Here is a 10,613-nt window from a genome sequence, read left to right on the forward strand (position 1 = left end):
AAGAAATGTACATGCACTTCTACTAGGCAAATTGCTCTGCAAATGGTTTAAAAATGAATCCCTTAGTGGTTGATCATTAGTAATTTTCGTAGCCTGACTGAATCAATAAAATGTATGCACTCATAGGATCATGAACTACTTTCCTCAAACTCTTGTATATATCACTAAACAGTAGTGTAAACTAGCATATACAAACCCCCAGTTGTTAATAAAAATAGTATACTCCTGTGCACCATCAAACATCTGGCAAAACAAAAGCTAGAAAGAGATTAGAACATCATGAATAAGTAGATGAATTTTAATAGGAAACATTCATTCTGGCATTGGTTATTACACCACCAGAGTCTACTTATGTGCAGGTACAGTAATAAGAGCTGATGGCATCATTCCAGTTTCCAAATAGTCCATTGGTATAGTCCTTTAACTGGTAGACCACTCCAGCGTTGAAGGAACGGTTGTTTCCAGTTTTACCAGACTTGCTCCATATCTTCAGGGTGCAGCGGTTGCCTACAACTAGAGATGAAATCTTGTTACCCCATCCAGTTGGCATGTAGGGGAAGTCATCTCCATTTTTGACATCGAGGGAGACCCCTCCACAGGACTGATCAAAGTAAATGTTGCTGTGTTCATACATGCGTGCACAGAGCTTTTCCCCCGCATCATTCACCAGTTCAGAGGTTGCAGGGCATTGAGCCATGAGGCCCTCAAGGAACAGAGGGAGAAGAAGCACAGAAAAGAGCAGCTTCATAGTGACAGCTGAGTGTTGTAGACACTGAGTTTAGTAAACCAACCCACCCTTGGGTTTATATATATTGAAGTTTTCCATCCAAGGCTGTTGCAGCCTTGATGTAGTCAACATGCTGATATCAGGTTAAATAATAACATCTGGGAAAGTACACGTGTCTTGTATGTGGAGAAATAATTAGGTGTGACAATTCCCAAAATATGGTTTTCTAACGGTTCAGATTAGGCCTCATGTGTTATATATCTTAGCGGTTGTGATGTCCTTGCACAGAAGAATGATTTATTCCTGTTCAGCCTTCATATTGTAATACGTGTTTAAAGTAGAATTGTAGGTAAAAATAAAAGTGGGCAGATAGGCAGGATTGTTAATGCAGAAGGGACAGTGTAGGGACTTTACACCTGAGCTGCTACCTTGAACCTCCTTTCTTCTGCCTCTCGAGTGCCTTTGTCATCACACCACCTACCAGTCACCTACTAATGTATTTCCTATCATATTGAGGATATGTACTACGAGTTCTTCTGTAAGATACGTCCGTACTGGGGTTGGCCATGACACTCAGGCCCTGTTTCCACCTTGTTGGAAATTTGAGTTAATACATTGTGATGCCATCATTGGCTCCATGTGCATTTATCCAACTTTGGGTACCAAACATCTGGCCCCTCGTACACTCTTACTACTTTTTTTAGTGTTGTATGTAGTTTCTATTGGTTGACCTAGATGGACTTGTGTCTTTTTTTAACCTATGTAACTATGCCAAAATTCGGACATTTCACAAATGATGCAGTAAATTTAAGGTAAATTTGCTCTGTCCATCTGCAAGCATGGCTACCAAGAAGCCAGTGGTAATTGTCTTTGTCTTCCAATCAAGACATTTGTCCAGTACTTGTACTCTGGTATAGGCGAAGACACATTGGGGATTATTTACTAAAACTGCATGGTGCAATATCTGGTGACGCTCTGCATAAAAACCAGGTTTTATTTTAGATGCTGATTGGCAACCATGCACAGCTGCACCAGATTCTGAGTGCAACAGTTTTAGTAAATCTTCCTCATTGAATTAATATACAGTCACCAGCTTAAAATTCAGCAGATACTGTACTTTTAAAGTGACCATGTGAGTCACTTAATAGGACAATATATAAATGTTTTCACAGGAATTTGGGATTTTGTCAGGGCTCCATCCTCGGCAGAGGTATTAGGAGACCTGGCACCCCTGCCAGTACCTTGCATGGCCGCAGAAGTTCACATTGGCTCAAATTTTGCACCAAATGGTCTTTATAAGGAAGCCCTGCACTACTCTCAGGTGCTGGTTGATCTCTGGCTCCCCAGTATCTTGTTCCTGTTCCTGTGTTACTGTGACCTGTGATTTTCTGCTCCTGTGATCTGTGATTTCCTGTTATCGACTCGGCTTGCTCCTGGACCTGTCTTCTCTGCTTGAACCCTGACCTGACCTCTGTTTGGCTAATGGATATTCTCTCTTGCTCCTCTGTGTATGACCTCGGCTTGGCTAACAGATATTCTCTCTTGCTCCTCTGTGTATGACCTCAGCTATCCCATCTGACTACGTCTGCTCTGATCTCCACCCAGTACCAGACCTTGGCTTTGAACCTGCTATCCAGTAATCCTCTGTTCCCCAGAAGGGCTTGCATACCTCTCACAGGCGCCACTTGTCTGCAGACCTCATCTCAGTGCATCAGCTGTGCTCCTGGATGGACCACCAACAAGCACCCCTCCAGGTGACCTGTGCCACTTTGGGCCTGCCTCCTGCTGTCCCACTCTCAGGGTAGTCTGGAACTTAGCCGCAAGGGAAGCCCTCTCTCCAGTACGTGACAGATTTGCTTCTGATGTTGGTTTGACAGCATTTTTTGAATAGTCTTGAAAACAGTGTTGTTTAGTTTTTGTAAATTATGCATGCCAAGGGGGCAGATATTGACAATGTTTCCAGGTATAGGTAGTGTGCATGCTTAGAGCTAATTAAAAGGGGTGATCCAGGGAAGATAGGCTGCTGCAAAACTTTGCCTCTGGATGCGGCAGTATCTTCTGTGGGCGCATACAAACTGGAAAATTAGCTGCACCCAAAAACATCATCCCTTAATGCAAACTGTTTGTATCCAAGGTCAGTCAGAATCCCAAATGGCTGTTCACATAAACTGGGGGAAATTCAATAAAGTTGCTGTGCCACTTTTCTGGCGTTAATTCCTCTTGTTAATGGCCCTCTGGTGAAATGGAAGAAGCAGGGATTGCCTATAATGTGATCCTGTGTAACAGAACCCTGTGCAATTGTAATCTGACCAAGGTGCTTTCCAGCAGGTTGCTATGCAGAACCAAGGCAGAGGCACCAGGGAGGGATAGAGGACCTAGTCCTTGAGGGTTTTTTATGACAATGCCCGCCATGATGGGTGAAGATTGGACTCTTGGTTTATGAACAAGAATCCTGTACTGAGGATTGGTAAGTTGCTCCCTCTTCTCTTTAAAGGAAAAATATATACATATATGGGTGTATAGTAAGAGGGGTGCTGGTTTCAGCGTGTTCACATTCTGGTCACCAGAGGGCAGGAAGCTGACATTGTGTATTCTGTACAGAGTGCTTGTTGTGTGAGACACTGTTAGGGCGGTCCCGCTTGCTCTTGTCTTTCCACTCGTGAGTTATCAGTGGCCCCACCTCCATTGCCGGCGGTTGCAGCATTCCTGTCCCCATGAGGCCTCTCCTGTCAGTATGAAGGGATGCAGAGTTTCCAGCTGGTTGCTTGGGCAACAGAGCACATGCAGGAAATTGTGCGCACAACTGGCATGCCTGGAGCGCAGCCACGCTTGCGCAGGAGTGGGTGGGCAGCTATCTTTTTTAAGGATGTGTGTTTACATGTGGATTCTGGTTGGCTATAGGAGGGGGAACCAGAGCAGGCTATTGCTGGGACATGTACTGTAAGTGCATGATACTGGTGGCCAGGTGGACTGAGGGCTTGTCTAGTACACTTTTGGCAATTAGGCTGTGATAGCTGCTATTGCTGAATCACAGTCTAGCCGGGTGGTACCCTGCTAGGAGAGCAATTGTGATTTTTTACAAGCAGTTGGGTCTGTTTCTAACAGGTGATGTCTTCCAGAAAGTGGAGTGGGGGAAACGCAGCAGGAAGGGGAGCAAGTGGTTCCTCTGAGATCAGAAGGTAAAACCAGTCTGAGCTGCTACATTTGTCTGGCATTGTGGCAATGTCTGGCGTATCCACCTCAGCATACGTTACTAAAGACTATTTAACATCAGCGTTGGCTGGTTTAGAAAGTAAGATTGCTGGTATGGTTGCTTCTGTAACACAGGCATTGGATTATTGTGTCTCTGACCCACGAGGTTCTACGGAGTCTGAAGTGGTGGTTAGGGATTCCGGATCTGGAGAAACGGAAGGCTTTTCTTTGGGTAGTTTGGAAAATAGTGACTATGGATGCCAGTTTTCAGGGTTGGTGGGCTGTTCTGGAAGGAGCCACTGTCCGGGGAAGGTGGTCTCATAGAGAGAACAGACTGCCTATCAATGTCTTAGAGCTATGGGCGGTACACATTACTCTGGAATTTTCACAGTTGCCAGCAGTTGGCTCCAGGGGAGTGGTCTCTGCACTTGCAATTTGCCAGCAATGGGGTACCCCGGATGTAGATCTGTTGGAATCCAGGTTCAACAACAAGTTGGGAAATTTGTGTCCAGGACAAGGGAGCAGCTTGCGATCGGAGCAGATGCCCTGGTGGTCCCTTGAGACCAATTTTCCCTGATTTATGCTTTTCCCCCTGATTCAGCTGCTTCCTCATCTCTTATGCAGGATTCAAGAGGAAGTGAGTTAGGTGATATTGATTGCTCCAGCTTGGCCCAGGAGAGCTTAGTATGCAGTCATTGTGAGGATGGCAGTAGATGGGCAATGGACTCTTCTGGTCCAGCCAGACCTACTGTCTCGATGACCAATATTCCACCCTGCTTTATGTTGGCTAAATTTGACGGTATGGCTGTTGAAGCCCAGAACTTCAGGGACTGGGGAATTTCAGGTTGAGTAGTCTCTACACTTTTGAATGCCAGGAAAGCACCTATTATAGAGTGTGGAAATCTTACATTACCTGGTGTGAGGCCAGGAAATGGAATCCCAGGGATTATGGGATTGGGAAAATTCTCTAGTTTCTCCAGTCAGGGGTGGACATGAATTTGGCCTTAGGAACTATCAAAGGTCAGATTTCAGCCTTGGCTGTATTTTTTCAAAGACTGATTGCATCAGATTCTTTGATTCAGACATTTTTTCAGAGGGTACTACATATGGTCCCGCCCTGTAAGACCACCCTTGTGTCCTTGGGACGTGAATTTAATTTTGGGAGTCCTGTGAAAACTGCCCTTTGAATCTAATGGCAACACTTCACTAGTCCTTTTAACAAGAAAAGTGGTCTTATTCATTGTAATCACTTTGGCCAGGAGGGTGTTGGAGCTGGTGGCTCTTGCCTGTAAGGAACCGTTTTTTATTCCACATCATGATAGTGTGGTCTTGCGGCCTCATCCATCCTTTTTGCCTAAGGTGGTTTCTAAATTGGGACATTGCCCTACCTTCTTTTTTTTCTCGAATCCTTGCACGGCAAGAGAAAGGTCCCTGCATTCCTAGTATAAGCCATGAGGGTTTATTTAACCGCTTCCATACAGGACACGTTTACCCCCTTCCTGCCCAGGCCAAGTTTCAGGTTTCAGCGCTCTCACACTTTGAATGACAATTGCGCAGTCATACAACATTGTACCCAAACTAAAATTTTATCATTTTCTTCACACAACTAGAGCTTTCTTTTGGTGGTATTTAATCACCGCTAGGGTTTTTACTTTTTGCTAAATTAACAAAAAAAGACAACATTTTGAAAAAAAAAAACACTTTTTCTTTGTTTCTGTTATAAAAGTTTGCAAATAAATAATTGTTCATAAATTTAGGCTAAAATGTATTCTACTACATGTCTTTGGTGAAAATAACCCAAGTTAGCATTTATTATTTAGTTTGTAGGAAAGGTATAGAGCTCACAAACTATGGTATATATCTGAAAATTGATCAATCCTGAAGTACTGACAGCCAATCTAATTTCTTGAGGTCCAAGAACGTCAGAACAGTACAGATATCCCCCAAATGACCCCTTTTTTTAGTGTTTTGAAGTTGTCAATTTTTTGTCATAATTTTTTGGAAATGAATAAAAAAAATGATTTTCACTATTTTTTTTTTTACATACTGTCACCAGTGCAGTACAGCGTCATCATATAACTGGCATGGCGGTGATCAGGGACACTGACTGGTGTCAGTCCGAAAAAAAAAATTGATAATTTTTTATTACTTTTTTTAAGATTTTTTTTCATATTTCACTATGACCAAAGTAGTATAATGTTACCATAATAACATTGTACTACTTTGGGGAAGTGATCTATATATATATATTTTTTTTTTTACACAATTTGCTTATAGCAAAGAATTACTTTGCTATAAGCAAGCATTTACCTGAATGACATCGATTAATTCAGGATTTTTTTTTTTCCTAACTGTGATTTGGCCAAAGCTAATCACATGACACAGCTGGGCTGTGATTGGCCCAGCTTGTGCATGTGATCGCTGTGACCATTCACAGCTAGCCACACTTGTATACAATGGATGTCATGATAGGAAGCTGTCATGTGCCCTGCTGTGATTGGTCACAGCAGGTCACATGGTACCGGCAACGGGGCCGGTACACAGCTCTGTTATCGGCCGTGTCCGAGGTACATGGCCGGTGACAGATCGCGCCGCTGCGCTGCTCTGCTGGCATGCAAACTACGCATGCCTGAAAGGACGCCATATGGCGTCCACCCAGAGGGACAAGGGTTTTTGCCAGTCGCCATTCGGCCATAGGCCGGGTGGGAACCGGTTAAATAGGTCAGCACAGTTCAGAAGATCAGATTCCTTGCTTGTGCTACTGGAAAGACCCAGAAAGGGGCAGGTAGCATCCAAGACAACTATTTCTCATTGGATCCACCAGGTAACAGTTCAGGCTAATGGATTGAAGAAGAAAACTCCACCCTTTCAGGTAAGGGCACATTCGACCAGAGGTGTAGGAACCTCTTGGGCAATTCAGCCTCAGGCATCAGTGGCTCAGGTTTGCAAAGCAGCTACCTGATTTTCATTGCATGCATTCACAAGGTTGTACTAGGTGGATGTTGAAGCTACAGAGGATACCGCCTTTGGCCGCAGTGTGTTACGGGCAGCAGAGTACGTCACTGGTGATGGTTTTTCTGAGATATGTGTCTCTCCCCTCAAGGGCACTGTTTTGAAACATCCCAGATAGTAATGAATATAGCCTGCTCTGTTTCCCATGATGTTTGATAAAGAAAAGTGGATTTTTTTCTACTTACAGGTAAAATCAATTTCTTTGAGTACATCACGGGACACAGAGGTCCCTTCCCTCTTTCTGGAATGTTATTGCTTGCTACATGGCTGAGGGACTGCCTTTAAGGGGTGGGCTTCCTCAGGTTCACCTGCCCTCAGCCTATCCATTAAACACATGTGCCTCTACTATGGGGGCTCTCAAAATTTGTTGCGAACTAAACCCGTTTTTAATGCATACTGTTAGACAGATTAATTAGGTTTGTTTGCAAGCTGGCTGGTAAGTTGAGCTGGGAATTTTTTCCTTTTATTGTTTGACATGCATCATCCTTCCATGTGCTCCTTGCTTTGTGAAGGCCAATTACAGACAGGGGCAGTGGCCATTTTTTGTACTGTTGACTTGTTGGTGAGGGGGTGCACTGGACACTTTGGCTGCCATTGTGTTATATTCTCGGTGTCCAGTGCACTCATGTACCTATAAAGAGGGGTAGGCTCCCTCAGGTTCACCTGCCCTCAGTCTATCCATTAAATAAATGTGCCTCTACTATGGGGGCTCTCAAAGTTTGTAGTTAGGAACTGCAGAATACCGGGGTGCCATGACGAGGCTCTGCAGATTACTCATGTATTTGGAAATGTGTGCACTCATACTGTTAAGACAGGTTAATTCTGTTTGTTTGCAAGCTGGTTGGTAAGTTGACCTGGGAATTATTTTTCCTTTATTGTTTGACATGCGTAGCACTTCCATGTATTCCATGCTGTGAAGGCCAGTTATAGACTGGGGCAGTGGCCATTTTTTGTATGGTTTTCGTCTTACTTACCTGTAAAATCCATTTCTTTGAGTACATCACGGGACACAGAGGTTTCTCCCCTCTTTCTGGAATTTCATTGCTTTGCTACAAAACTGAGGGACTTCCTGTGTAGGAGGGGTTATATAGGGGAGGACTTTGTCTGTGTGTCCATTCACCTATAGGTGGCACATAACCCAGATAGTAATGAATATAGCCTGCTCTGTGTCCCGTGATGTACTCAAAGAAATGGACTTAACAGGTAAGTAAGTAGAAAAAAAAATACAATCTTTAGACATCATTCGTAAAATCCCTAATGGTCATTGTATAAAGCAGCCCTCCAAGGTATACAGAGGTAGCTCTATTTCTCTATACATTATATAGTATATTGATCAGCTCTATATGCCAGATCTTCAGAACAAAACCTTAGTAACAATGGGCTCCATTCACTAAAGCAGATCGCATGTGGCATTTAGGTGATCTGACACATTTTCCCCAAATATCACGTGATGCAGAAAATATCAATTCACTATCACCAATATGCGGTATTTATCTCTAAAAGCAAAAAGGCTCGGTAAATACCTCATGAAATGGTGTTAAATTCAGTTCAGTAAAGGAAATAAATAAATAAATGCACAAGTTAAATAAGTAGTGGTCTAGGCATGTGGTATTTAAGGAATGTAAAAGTATATTAGCCATTTTGAATTGTCTCTACCTTTTTGGATCAGTCCCTCAACATAACAATGGCTATTCTCTAACAAGACAAAAAATACTTTTCCAATGATATAGCAATGACTTCACCAAATATCACAGCAAAAATTACTTTAAAGTGTAACTAATGGCAAAACTTTCCTTTTCATTAAGGATATAGTAAGGGAGGGTTAGAACCCCTGTCCATTTTTATTGCTAATAAAGAGGTAAAATAGTTTAAACCGTAGAAATATGCCAGATCACCAAGTCCTTGCAGCAGGAGTATTATTACAAAAGAAAAAAGGTTACTGGAATACTAGTCAAATGGAAGCTGTTTTCACAGCTACAGTTGTGACCAAAATTATTCAACCCCCAATGCTGTAAAGGGGTTTAGGGACTATAGTGTACATTTGGAATTGTATTCAGAATCAAATCCTACAAGGACGTTGTAACTACCCAAATGCAACTAAAATGACATCAATTGTTTATGTAATACAGTAGTAAATGGTTCTTATGTGGTTTCTTCATTGCCACAATTATTCAACCCCTTAAAGACTACCACTCTGAAGAACAGAGGTTCATACAGGTGCTTTCCATCAGGTATTGAAAACACCTGTGGATGTCACCGAGCAGCAATCAAGCATAATAAGCACCAATTAGGCAGCTTTAAAATGACTGTGATACTCAGCTCCTTCTAGACATTTACTGGTGTGGTTACAAACATGGTGAAGGCAAGAGAATGGTCCAGGAAGACAAGAGAAGAGGTGATTTCTCTTCACAGGAAGGGCAATGGCTATAAGAAGATTGCAAAGATGTTAAACATACCAAGAGACACCTTAGGAAGCATCATTCGCAAATTCAAGGCAAAGGGCACTGTTGAAACGCTACCTGGTCGTGGCAGAAAGAAGATGCTGACTTCGACTGCTGTGCGCTACCTGAAGCGTAGAGTGGAGAGAAGTCCCCGTGTGACTGCTGAGGAACTGAGAAAAGATTTGTCAGATGTGGGTACAGAAGTTTCAGCCCAGACAATAAGACGCACACTGCGTAATGAAGGCCTCCGTGCCAGAACTCCCAGGCGTACCCCCTTGCTGTCTCCAAAGAATAAGAAGAGTATGCCAAAAGCCATGTGGACAAACCACAAAAGTTGTGGGATAGTGTTCTGTGGACTGATGAAACAAAATTAGAACTGTTTGGGCCCATGGATCAACGCTATGTTTGGAGGAGGAAGAACAAGGCCTTTGATGAAAAGAACACCTTGCCTACTGTGAAGCATGGTGGAGGGTCAATCATGCTTTGGGGCTGTTTTGCTTCTGCAGGTACAGGGAAGCTTCAGCGTGTGCAAGGTACCATGAATTCTCTTCAGTACCAGGAGATATTGGATGGAAACGTGATGCAGTCCGTCACACACCTGAGGCTTGGGAGACGTTGGACCTTTCAACAGGACAATGATCCCAAGCATACCTCCAAGTCCACTAGAGCATGGTTGCAGAGGAAAGGCTGGAACATTTTGGAGTGGCCATCGCAGTCACCAGACTTAAATCCGATTGAGAACCTCTGGTGGGACTTAAAGAAAGCAGTTGCAGTGCGCAAGCCTAAGAATGTGACTGAACTGGAGGCCTTTGCCCATGAAGAATGGGCGAAGATACCCGTAGATCGCTGCAAGACACTTGTGTCAAGCTATGCTTCACGTTTAAAAGCTGTTATAACTGTAAAAGGATGCTGTACTAAGTACTAAGATTGAATGTCACTTGGGGGTTGAATAAAACTGATAATGCTGTGAGCACAGAAAAGACATTTGTGGTTATTTCATTATAACTGTTATGTTATATTTGTCTGACCTACAAGTGCCTCTTTAATGTAAATGTAAGCAAGATGACTGAATGATCAAAAGCAATGTCAAACTGGCCAAAACACTCAATTTCAGTGGGGGTTGAATAATTTTGGTCACAACTGTATATAGGTACCCTTCTTCCACATGAATGTGGCTTGAGATCGGCTTTTTATTTCCTTGATAAAACATACCCCACTTTGGGAGGACAGAATGAATTTAT

General features: G+C 43.1%; 1 pseudogene; it reads right to left on the bottom strand.

Moving 5' to 3' along the window:
- Positions 1 to 277: 277 nt before the first annotated feature.
- On the bottom strand, positions 278 to 786 carry LOC149447881 (syncollin pseudogene; annotated as a pseudogene).
- Positions 787 to 10,613: the final 9,827 nt, after the last annotated feature.

The sequence above is a fragment of the Staurois parvus genome, unplaced genomic scaffold (assembly GCF_062004578.1).
Source record: "Staurois parvus isolate SC_StPar_1 unplaced genomic scaffold, SC_StPar_1.0 ptg000668l, whole genome shotgun sequence".
NCBI lineage: Eukaryota > Metazoa > Chordata > Amphibia > Anura > Ranidae > Staurois > Staurois parvus.